Below are 12,689 nucleotides of genomic sequence, written 5' to 3'. Positions count from 1 at the left end.
TCTCCCCAAACTCCTGGCTATTGACCATTTTTTAAAAAACTATTTTTCTTTTTTTGTGTGTGTGTTTTCAATTTATTAACCATTTATGATTTTATAAAAACTGTTCAATGTAAAGAAGAGAAAGGAGCACATTTACCTGAAAGGGGAAGAAAATTTTAAATCTGAATTTATGGTTAACAGTGTCCATTAGATAGTAGATGAGGAATGAGAGCAGCTCTTTGGATTTTGCAACTCGAGACCTTGGCAAGACCAGTTACAGTGGGATAGTGGGGCAGGAAGTGAGATCTTAGGAGGGACAGTTGTGATTAGACGGTGAAGAACAGGAGGCCAAGAGAGTAGAACTTGCAGCAAGAGGTTTCCTTGTGAAGAGAAGCTTCCTAGTATCTAAGTTCCTCTGTTGGTCTGGAAGCTCTTTGAGGGTATCTCCAAAGTGCGGCACACTACATAATAACTGGGCTGTGGTTGGCTCTCAAATGTTTGTTGATTGGAGAGCAAGAGAAAAATGGTAAGGTACAGGAGTTTTGTTGTTGTTGTTAGAAGGCCAAGATTTAAGCCATTTACGTGTTTAGGAAAGAGAGGATCCAGTACTAGAGCCCCACATTCTGTAAGACTCTCTCAGCTTCTTGCTTCTGCTTCCTTCTGGATGTAAGCTCTGCTCTCTCCTCCCTTCTTCACAAGATTAGACACTCTGGGTAGTAAAGTTGCCCTTCCTGTTGGGCTCACATCATTTCAAGAGTGTGACCAAAGAGGAAAAAGAGTATCATCCTCCCAGCTTCAGCCTGAAAAATCTCAGGGAATTATTCTGACTTGCTCAGCTTGGATCATGTGCCAACGGGAAGGAGTCTTTTGTTGGAAGAAGGAAGAAGAGCACAGACATGGTTTCTGGAGAAATCATTGTCCACTGAGCTGCTGCCCCATTTGTGTCTCACACAGGTTTAAGAAATGTCTGGTTCTTCATAAGAAAATAGAGGTTTTGGGATGTCACATTGTTTCATTTACTGACAAAGTTTCATGAATCCTGCCCCATTTTTTTTTTCCCCTCATATAGGGTACATTGTGGGCTTGTTCATATAATATATGTGAGCCACCACCAAATTCAACTGTTTGTAACCTTTTGATGGAGCATGGGCTGTTTGGGGAGTCTTTTAAAAGTCACAAAAATTCTTCCCAGAAAAAAGCACACACAAAAAATTTTTCCTATTTTTTCATAGTATTTATTATAGTACTTAGACTTGTGAAGAAGTACTCCTGAACAAGCCAATGCAAAAGGCCACATTTTAAGAAGGAAATTGTATGTCATCATGGTGTAGTGAATTTCAACATCTTAACAAATGTCAAGGGTTCTACTTTTGCTTGCTTTAGGAATGTGTATTTTTTTTTTTATTTCAGCATATTATAGGGGTACAAAAGTTTAGGTTACGTATATTGCCCTTGCCCCCACCTCTCCCCTCCCTAGTCAGAGCTTCAAGTGTGTATTTTTGAATGTGTATTTTTGAATCCATCCTCATGTAGAATCAATTCATAGGAAGAGTCACAAGTCTGAAGTCATTTCTGTCTAAACAAAAAGAAGAATTCAGTTAGTTGCTTATGTATTTCCAGATATCCTGTGTTTGACATATTATAGTCAAGATACTTGGAAACTATGCTTGGCTGTGAATTTGTTTTCAGTCTTGAAACCTTTCTTTGTAGAAGAGAGAGGGGTAAGTTTCATTTTATGAGGCCCAGAGGTTTAGAATGAGGACCTATGACTTGAAATCCCAGAAGAACCAATTTAAGATTGTTGAAGCCTCTCTCTTTCATTCCAAAATGGCAAGAGAGGTATGTTTAAGGCAAGAATGAAGTGCTTTGTTTGGGCTCAGGAGGAGTGATTTGTTTCAAATATGGAACCAGGGTGTATTGTCCTCAAATTCCTCACCCCAAGTCAAAGCGCTAGGGAGGGAGACCTGGTCTACTAATGGGCACATGGTTCCCAAGGGGTAGTGCCCTAGTTGACATCAGAGCCTTGGTTAACAACTCATTCCTTATAAGAGGGACACAGGCTTCTCCTTAACTCCACTTCCAAACTTCCTAAGAGCAGTGTGGGGAAAATGATGACTCCTTACTTTAATTTGCACACTGGCTATTTCCCTCCCACCTACATAGGAAAAGCAGGGGAGCGAACTCCCAGTTCTTATACACCATGATGCAGTAATTATCCTTGTCATGTTATAAGACTAATATCACAGATGACTCTACACCTGGGACATCTCTTGTGTATCATTCCAAATTTTCTCAACCTCACCTTTCTCTTTTTCTTCCCTCTGTTGAGGCAAACAATTTTATGCAGTTTCAGTGTGACAGTACCTCATCTCTGTGCTCTCTGAATGCCTCTTACCTTCTCTGGGGCTTCTGTGCTGATACTTAGTGTAAATTCCTCAAAAACACAGTTGGGGCCCACATGTACTTGGGTGGATTAGATTATGGCTCTCCATCTTCATTCCCTCCCTGTAATATATTGCACATTGAAACTCATGGTCAAGTAGTTTTATTTTTAGTACCTCCCAGTAGAAGAGATGGAGATTTTATCTCTGCCTCGTTGACTTTGGGTCTGGCAATGTCCTTTGGGATAAACCTTGAACCAATGGGATTTGGGAGATGATGGTTAAATGTTTCCCCCTTTCTACTCTCAGATTTCATACAGTGTCCCATGTAGTCCTAGAGGACTGAGCAATCAGTCACACATAGAGGTAGCTAATTTAATAACTCATCCTCGAGTTGGCTCTGTCCAGGTTTTGTGTCACCTTGCATCCACTCCTGCTTCCTGGATCCCAGTGAATATTCTCTCCAGTAGAATATTCACATAGAAGACTTTGTTTCACACTTTGCTTTCTGAGGAACCCAAGCTAAGACCTTCTACATTTACTCTAATTTTCATTCATTACAGGTTTATATACATTGTTTGAATATTGGAAGGTTCCAAAGTGTTCACAACCTCAACCTTCCACACGTTTGCTAACAATTAGACAGTCAAATTTTTTCAATCTTCTTTCACCAAGCAGGGAGCTTAAGGGAAGGGTGTGCGTGTAGGATGGCTAATGAGATGTTGACCTGATTGAGCCCGAGTTTTTATATTCTTTGCCTGTCTATCTGAATCCACGGCCTCCTATCAGTCATTAATGTAGCCCTTACAATCATCCATCCCCTGGACTCTTCCTCCTTAGATAGCTGGCAATCCCAACAATAAGTATGCACTTTGTAACTCTTGGAAAGTTTTCTAAAGATGGAATGGATTGATTAAAGAAGCAATGAGTTTCTCATCACTGAAGGGGAGTTAAGGCACTAGGTGGTCATTTGTCAACTATGTGGAAATTAAGTAAGTATATAAATAAGATCATGGCTACCATTTATCTGGCACTAGGCACAATGTCAAAGCATCTTAAATACATTACCTCGAATCTTCATGGTAACCCTGCATACTATTTTTTCCTTTTTTCAGTTCAGGGATTTGAGACTCTGTGAGTTTAAATAACTTGTTTAAGATCATGTGACTAGAAGGTGACAGAGCCAACCCTTCCTGCTTGAAAGTCTATTTTCTTTTCATGAGTACACATGCCAATTTAATTATAGGCTAGGTATTTAAACCAACTTGACCTTAAGATCCCTTCTAATTCAGAGATCCTACAAGTCTACTAACGTCTATGTAACTAACTTTTGCACCAAAGCATGGTAGCAAAAGAGTATGAAATAATACGGTATGAGGTTTCCTTTCCACCTGTTTTTCTTCATTTTGGGGGGGGGGGTCCACAAATTGAGAATATTAACACATCATAACTCTTTTAACAAGTAAGTGAGTATAGTGGTTTTCACACTCAAATCAAACCCAGTGTTGTTTTCTGACTCTAGATGGTCCTTTGCAGAATGTAGTCATTTATAACTCAGGTGAAGCTTGTGTTTACTGCTCTAGCTGGAGTGGAGAAAATGAGCCATGGAGGTCTGTGGGAGTACGGAGGTCACACTGGGGAGGTGTAGGTGAGTTTAGAAAGACAACTACCGCAGTCAGAGATATCCTACACCTGGGTGGCCTCTGGGTGTTTGGGAAGGATAAAAAGCACTAAATATGATACGAAAGGAAAAAACAAGGGCAAGGGAGGTGGGTTTGGCCCAAGAACTTATGTGACTCAGAGACGTGAAAACATTTGACAGAGGGGAGGAAGGTTTGTGCTTCAGGAGAATATGAGTGCATACACATAGGGCAGCAAATTTGTGACTTTGCAGGTATACTGGAATTTTTTCATGCCCCATATAAGGAAGTGCCATTTAGGCTATCCTAAGACCTAAAATGTGCTAACTGAAAAAACCTATGTGCTGTTTGTTTTTTTGTTTTTTGTTTGTTTGTTGGAAAATATACACAATAACTTCAAGGACAAAGTAAAAATCTTATGGAAGATATACTTTTAATATTTTGCTTCTGGCCAGGCATGGTGGCTCACACCTGTAATCCTAGAACTTTGGGAGGCCAAGGGAGGAGCTTCAGTTGAGCTCAGTAGTTCGAGAACAGCCTCAGCAAGAGTGAGACCCCGTCTTTACTAAAAATAGAAAAAAATTAGTTGGGTGTGGCAGTGTGTGCCTGTAGTCCCAGCTACTTGGGAGGCTGAGGCAGAAGGATCACTTGAGCCCAGGAGTTGGAGGTCGCAATGAGCTGTGATGATGCCACTGCACTCTATTCAGGCCAACAGAGTGAGACTGTCTCAAAAAACAAACAACCCCCCCAACCTAATTTGTTTCTTGTATACAGTAACATAGTTGACTTTCATACATTGATCTTGCCAAACCCTCTTTTTACTTATAATAATTTTTCTGGATATTCTTTGGTGTTATATATGTAGATAATCATACCATACATGAATAATGACAGCTACCTTTTGCTTTCCAATCCTAATGCCTTTTATTTCTTCCTGCTTTTAGCTGTAACTAAGACCTTCAATATAATATTGAATAGAAGTTGTGAGAGCAGGTATTCCTATCTTGGTCCTGATTTAAGAGAGAAGGATTTCAATGTTCACCATTAAGTTTGAGATTTGCTCTATTTTTTTTTTTTTGTGGATACTCTTTATCAGTGAACTATGTTCACTTCTAGTTATTAATATATTTGCTAAGGATTCTTTTAAAATAACAAATGAACATTGAACCAAAACAAGTACATCTGGTCTTTAAAAGCTAATCCTATAGCTTTTCTAATTTTAATCTATAAATATGGTTGTGATGGCCATGAAAACTTGTCAATCAGATGCCCTGATGCAGGGACCATAATTGACTGAGGACTCCAGCTGCCACCCTACTGGACAGCACCATGTTCACACTGAGGCCAAACTTCTGTGAGCTGCTTTCAGCCAATGACTAAACAGGTACTAATGCAGGACTATTTCCACAAGACACAGGACTCCCTGAGGGGCGACTCTGGCGTGAGAACTCCATGATGGCATGTTTATTACACCATTATTTGTTATAAGGTATATATTTAAGTTTGTTTATTTTTATACACAGAATAGTACCACTGGACTTTTGTTGGAAGCCTCAATCTCCTAAAAGAAACAATTGGTAAGGATTTTCTTATTTTAAACATGTTTTACTGCTTATTTAATACTTCAGGATAACAGAGGATAAAATGAGAAAAACCATAACTCTGAAATAATTGATCAGCAATGAAGAAATAGTTGCTGTGAATGTTAAGTCAACAATGGGGGGAAACTGACTATACCCCACTGTAAAGGTCATAAAATAGTCAATGAGGACAATATTGGGCTCATTCTAGCTTGTGAAAACTGATTTCAAGATGTTTTAGAGGGTTTTCTCGTAACCAGACACTCCAAAAGTTCCAAAAGTGTAGATAATGCAAAGAAGATGGGCATGTCTTAAAATGAAATCTTGAAAATGTGTTGAAAATGATTACAGTAAGGAAGAAGTGGAAATAACAGAGACAATGAAGTTGCCGAGGGGTCTGCTGGCGAGATAAGAGTTTAAAAAGACATATCCCAGTGATGGAAAATGAGAAAGTAGCCAAATGTCACTGGGCCATATTTCAGGATATAAATTCTCAGGTTTTTTTCTCCCTGTGTTTTCTTTTTCCCCTAACTCTATTCAAGTAAGAAAGTGACTCTAAATGTCATTGTCTCAGGAGAGATTTGTGGTATGGTGAAATATCTAAAAGACATTCTAGCTTTTGTTTTCAAGAACTTGAGCCCTTAGGAGTTCTTAAGCGAAAAGGAGGATAGCTTTCTTGGGTGTGGGCAGAAGGAGGATAGGACTTTCCGGGGTTAAAAACAGATTGTCCTTAGGATAGTAGGAGGAAGGGTGGTCTGCAGAGGCCTTGCTCTCTGGCTGTGCTTGTTCAAGGCGACAGCCCACCATCCTTCAGCACAGAGTTTGCTATTAGGCAAAGGCTTATAAATATTTGTTAAATATGTGAGAGTCTGAAACCCAGAATGCAATAACTTGTGAGGAATTCTAAGGATAACAGAAAGAACTTTGGAAGAGCTTCTGAATAGAAGTGAGATAAAGGAAGGAAGAACCTACTATTTGGCCATGTTGGTATATAACATGACACCAAGAAGACAATTATTAAATTCTTATTTTGTTTCCCTGTTTTCTGGAGTGGAAACTTACCTTTCAATGGAGTCATGTAAAGTAAATGTGGCTAAGAGGCTTTGTCAGGCTAAGTGTGCCAGTTGGTCTCCATCTCTACCCTTCTCTGTGTGACAGGGGCTCCCTTGCTAACTGGCTTCTAAGTGGGGGTTTGGCCAATGGGAGGCACTGGTATGAAGTTAAGAGCTGGGGGGGAGAGAGGGAGGGAGGGGGAGAGAGGGGGAGAGAGGCATTTCTTCCCTGCACCCCTGCTGCTTTGGTGCCTCCTTCCTTTGTATCAACAGCCTTCCACAGATGGCCCCTCCTCCTGTTCCAGCTCCACATTGCAGAAGGCTCTACAACATTTCCTCCTCTTGCCCTTTGGGCATCAGAGGCTGTACTGGCTGTTCTTTGCCCTTCTGGATCCACTCACTCCCCTCCCTCCACCTTGCTGTGTGCCTAGGAGCCTACCCTGTGAAGTATGGACTTCACTGAAGGGCTTCCTTTCCTCTGGCTTCCAAGTGGGTTCAGCCAATGACAGGCATCAATGGGATTTCAGAGGGTGAGGAGAGGGAGTTGGGGCATCTATTCCCCTGTGCCCCACCCCTCCCCATACCCAGCCCCCAATCACACTGGGTTGGTTGTGGGCTGTGGGCCTCTAGCAAAGGCCACACGCAGCTGCTGTCAGGGGCTAGCCCATGCTATAACCTCTGTAGATTCTAGGAATAGGTTTTTCCACTTAGTCATTCAGGCTCAGGGGATATTCACTCTCCCTGTTCTTACCAGCCCCAAGATACTGAACCATTACTTCCTATTTCTCCTAAACACTGTTCACAGCTTTGTAAGTGTCCTCTCCCTTGGTCACCTAGTTTAAGTGTGCCGTCTATTTCTTGTGGACTGATTCAGAGTCTTAGCAGCTCCCCCTTGTCTCTGGGTGCTTCACCATCTCTGTTTGTTTCCTTAATTCTGCCCACATCCCTGTAAGTAGCCCTTCTATTGAAGTTTCTTCATGTTCTCCTTCTGGGGTAAGGAGGGGATTGATTCAGTATCCTGCCAGCATGCTGAATGATATACTAAGTGAGGATATAGTTAAACATTTACTTACTGTATTGAAGAAATTTACTTTCTCAGCCACAAAGAGATTATAACTCACAGAGCTGAAGTCACCTGTATTAGCACTCTTGAATTATTGCCAATAATTTCTTAAAAATTGTAGATGTGGGGGCATGATAGAAAGCTAGAGGTGGACAGTTTGGCCCTTGAAGTTCCAAAAACAGAGAGAAAAATGGCTTCCATAAAATTCATATCCATGAAAATATAGGCTCCCAGCAAAATGCCAGTGCCAGAATAAAATTTTTTGGGGTAGAATAAACTTTTTTTTTTTTTTTTTGAGACAGAGTCTCGCTCTGTTGCCCGGGCTAGAATGAGTGCCGTGGCATTAGCCTAGCTCACAGCAACCTCAAACTCCTGGGCTTAAGCGATCCTACTGCCTCAGCCTCCCGAGTAGCTGGGACTACAGGCATGCGCCACCATGCCCGGCTAAATTTTTTCTCTATGTATTTTTAGTTGGCCAAGTAATTTCTTTCTATTTTTAGTAGAGATGGGGTCTCACTCTTGCTCAGGCTGGTCTCAAACTCCTGACCTCGAGCGATCCACCCGCCTCGGCCTCCCAGAGTGCTAGGATTACAGGCGTGAGCCACCACGCCTGGCCAGAATAAACTCTTAAACAGACATTTCATGATGACTTGGAAGGAGAAGTAGTCATCACCAAGAAGCCCGTATAGTTATTACTATTCATCAAGAGAAAGGAGCAAGTATAAACGTTTTACATTTTACATAGGATCTTCAGTCTAAAGTAACTTTAGACTGAAGAAAACAAAGGAAATTGTTGGTCTGTAAAATATATGAGCTTCAAATAAAATTTGATGAAACATCTTGTGATGTTCTAGGGAAGAAATGGATGCTGGCCGAGACATATGTAGATGGATCAAGTGATAGTTTGAGTACTTGCATCGGGAGAGTACTAATTAATGACTAGTTTTAACTTGAAAGCAAGTCTCCTGGGGTATTCTCCATGGCTTTGTTTTTAGCCTTTTCTTGTGTAAAAATTGTTGGGCACCAATTTGAATGAGCACACAGAATGCATGTTTATCATCCACATATTTCATAAATTGCTAGGGAAGATAATATTCTGGTTTATAAAATTATGAGCTGAAATTACCTCAACCAAGTTGGAATTTTAGACTTAAAAATGAAGGATAAAATGCAATAGAGATAAGCATAAGGATTGGAAGGGAAAACAAAACATGCTAATTTTAAAGAAAAAGCTGATCAATTGTTCCATATTAAGAAATTCTATTTTATCAAATATACCATTTAGAGAATGGACAGTATATTTACATAGTGTAGTATTATCTAATAAGGAGAATAAATCAACAATAACCATATACAACATTGGGAATGAATCTTATAAATACAATACTGGGCAAAAAGTACACATTGTATGATTCCATTCATGTAAAACAAAATCACAAAAATTAATCTGTGCTATTAGAAGTCAGGGTGGTGCTTACTCTGGGCTGAAAGAGGGCAGGAAGGGGCTTCTGAGGTGCCAGTAATGTTCTCTTTTTTGTTAGTTACCATGTGTGTGTTCAGTGTGTGAAAATTTATGGAATTAATTCACTTATGATATGGCACTTTTCTGTAGGTATATAGTGTATGAGTGGAATTTTTAAAACTTAATAGGAATAAAGTTTTGAATTAAAGTGCAAACAAATGAAATGCATAAGTACCACATTGTAGAGTCAGGTTAATTAATGTTAGATGCCACAACAGACAAACTCTGACATTTTAGTATTTTAACAATAAATGTTTATTTCTCATTTATGCAAAGTCTGATGGGAAGCCTACTTTCATCTAGAATGTGTTCTCCAAGGCCCCTGGCAGCAGGGGGGAGAGAGAAATGGAAGAGGCATACTGGCTCTTAACTGCCTCAGCCCATAAGTGACACACGTTATTTCTGCTCCTAGAGATATAAACATAGCCCCAAGCAAACTGAGGGAGGCCGGGAAGAGTAGGGAAGCAAATAGGATATTTGGTGAACACTGACTATGCCACACGTAGCTTAACAGCAGTTGGCCTGAAAAATACCTCAGTGTTTTTAGTTAATTACAAACGTAACTTGTGCCACCTGTGTATGCATAATGTGGTTGCTAAGCGTAAGGCAACTTTGGAAAGTACGGGGAGTTAGCTACACTCCCAGCAAAGATGGAGTCCCTTAGGCTGGGGTCGTTGCAAAGGAAAAGAAATAGAAAATAGAAAATAATAGAATAGAGAAATAAAAGAATACCCAGAGATGAAAGTACAGTTTTATAAAGAATAGATTTTAGAAGTGGGGGCTCGGGAGACCCCACAGCATTCCCATGAGCTGTGAAGCCCTGAGTAGTTTCACATGGGTATTTATTGGTATAGTGATTGGTTGCCAGGGGTAGCAGATTTACATAATAACAGGTAGTTCATTTTTAGGTTAAAAGTCTCCCAAAAGACTTCTAGAGATCCCTTAATTAACTATGTGAGCAAACAGTTACGAAATCTTTCTAAGACAAACTTTTAAGTTCTAAGATAAAGCTACAAGGTAACAGAAAGGCTAAACAGAGATATAGTGGCTCTATATTTCTTTATCTAGTTTTTGTGGATTGAGACAGGTAGTGGGGAGTGAAGCAGGAACTGTCCCTTAGGCTAATTGCTTTTAGCCGCAGGTATCTGTCTCTCGGGCAGGCACTCTTTGATCAGTTCTCATCCCGTGGCTCCATGCAAACCTGCTTTGTCACACAAAACAGGCAAAAGCCACAGGTTTGAGACTCAGTCACCTTAGAAAGCAGCTGCCACTGACCTGTGAGATGCCCTCCTGAGGTGAGGCAGCTTTTGACATGTGAACTAACATGTTCACATATTCCTTCAGGGCAAAGCCCTGCAAAACTCCTGCAATCACTGCTGTCTCTATATAGCAATATTAATCTATGGGGCAACAGGAAAGCACTGATAAAAATACGGTACTCAGAAAAACACCAAAGGAAGGAAGTAGTTTTCCAGTGTCATTCTATCAGGGTTAGATCACATTTGAAAAATTGTGTTCAGTTCTGGATGTCATCTTTTAAGTGTCATTGATAAACTGGTGTAGGTCCAGGGAAGGGTAACTTTGAAGATATATTAGCCACGATAGGCTATGTTGCAATAATGGATAAACACTCAAATGTTAATGGCTTAATATAACAAAGGTATATTTCTCATTCATGTCGCACTCTGACAGGTGTTTGACAGGTATCCTTCTATGGAGTGACACAGAGATTCAAGCTTCTTCCATCTTATAGCTTCCACGTAAATTTCAAGGGTCTCCTTGGAGTTTTCCACTGGGTCCACTGCATTAAGCAGACCAATGAGTGAAAGCGAAGAGGAGGACCTTGTGAGACATATGGCATGGAAGTAGCACACATGCCTTTTACTCTAGTGTTATTGGCCAGAACTTAGTCACCTGACTCCAACCTAATGGCAGATATTCTTATAAGCCCAAGAAGAGGAAATGGGATCAGGAAGCATCTAGCTAGGTCTGGCACAGATGGTGATGGATCCAAAGTCATGTGGGGTGCAGTTGAAGGAACTAGACACAATCAAACTGGAAAAATGATAGCTTTCCTCAAATATATGAAAGGAGGCATGTGATAGCTTCCTCAAATATTTAAAGTGCTATATGTGGAAGAAGGAAATATGCTTATTCTGGATAGCTTCTTAAGGCAGAACCAGGAAGAATGATGTCATTTTGACCCTAATTTTAATCTGTTTAGTATAAGAACAAACTTGCTATCAATAGAGCTTTTCATCTCAGAATGGATTACTTTGTGAGTACTAATAAATAATAATTTTTAAGTGTTTAGTATGTGCTAACTTCTTAAATCATTTAGTTGTAACAACTACTCCGAGGTAGTACTATTGTTATCCATACTTTGCAGATGAGGAAACAATTCTTAGATCATGTGACTTGCTCAGTGACAGACAGATAGTAAGGGGCAGAGTCAGGATTTGAATCCTGGTCTTTCTGAACTCAGAGTGTGTGCACTTAAACCTTAAGCCACACTGCCCTTATGGAATTTTCTTATTTGTGTGGCTAACAGATCAGCAGGGATATTTCAAAGAGGATTTCTTCATTGTATCCGAATTAGACTGATATGGAAGCTGTTCTATGATAGAAATATGTAAAGAAACGACTAGGAACATTGGGAGGCTCAGTTAAGTGACTAGTACCTTTCTGTTGGAGGGTGCTGAGGAAAGCAGAGGAATCACACAGGGCAGTGGAGTTAAGCAACATCCATTGCTGATCCAACCCAAATTTTGCCATGAGTGTGTGGTTGCCATGAAACATAAATAAGTATTAGGAGGTTTGGGGGATGAAAATGATCCGTGGTGCTACTTCTTGTGTGTGAGGGTTTGGCTACTATCAAAGCAAACCTTGATTAGAGCCACTGCCAGGAATATTGCTGGGCTTTAGTTGGATGCTCAACATCTCCCCCTGCTGCAGGGCTTGGGGTTGCAAATCCTCTATTGTGTTGGCTATAGTCATTTGTTTAGTTCACACTGTCACATAGATGCAGGCGCAGGCAGCCTTAGTAATTGTCAGGTAGCCATGGAGACGCTGTGCTGCTTCAGAAATTCATAGCCTACAAAGGGAGAATGGATTCTGAAAGCATTGGAAGTGCATCATAACTTCCTGTCTCTGGCTTGCATTTGTAAAAGTAGATGCGCAAAACAGATACAGCTGGACCCAAGTATCCAAACCAATTAAGAGACTCATTGGAGAGAACACAATGCTACTAGTCCTGCATCCTATAACAAGCAAGTTTTTAATCTTGATTCAAGTGGTTGTTCAGGAATTGCTGCATGCCAAGAATTCAACCTGCAAGAAAATGTACATTCTCTAGTTTGTAAAAATTTATACCCTGTCTAAAGTGGTTCAGAGGTCACCACAGACCACAACAGTTACAATATGCCATTTAAATGTAAAGCAAAACAGAGTTCACCTAAAAGGAGGAGTAGTA

The sequence above is a fragment of the Lemur catta genome, chromosome 8, assembly GCF_020740605.2.
Source record: "Lemur catta isolate mLemCat1 chromosome 8, mLemCat1.pri, whole genome shotgun sequence".
NCBI classification, from domain to species: Eukaryota; Metazoa; Chordata; class Mammalia; order Primates; family Lemuridae; genus Lemur; species Lemur catta.
The sequence above is the reverse complement of the archived record's forward strand: the minus strand, read 5'-3'. Positions refer to the sequence as shown.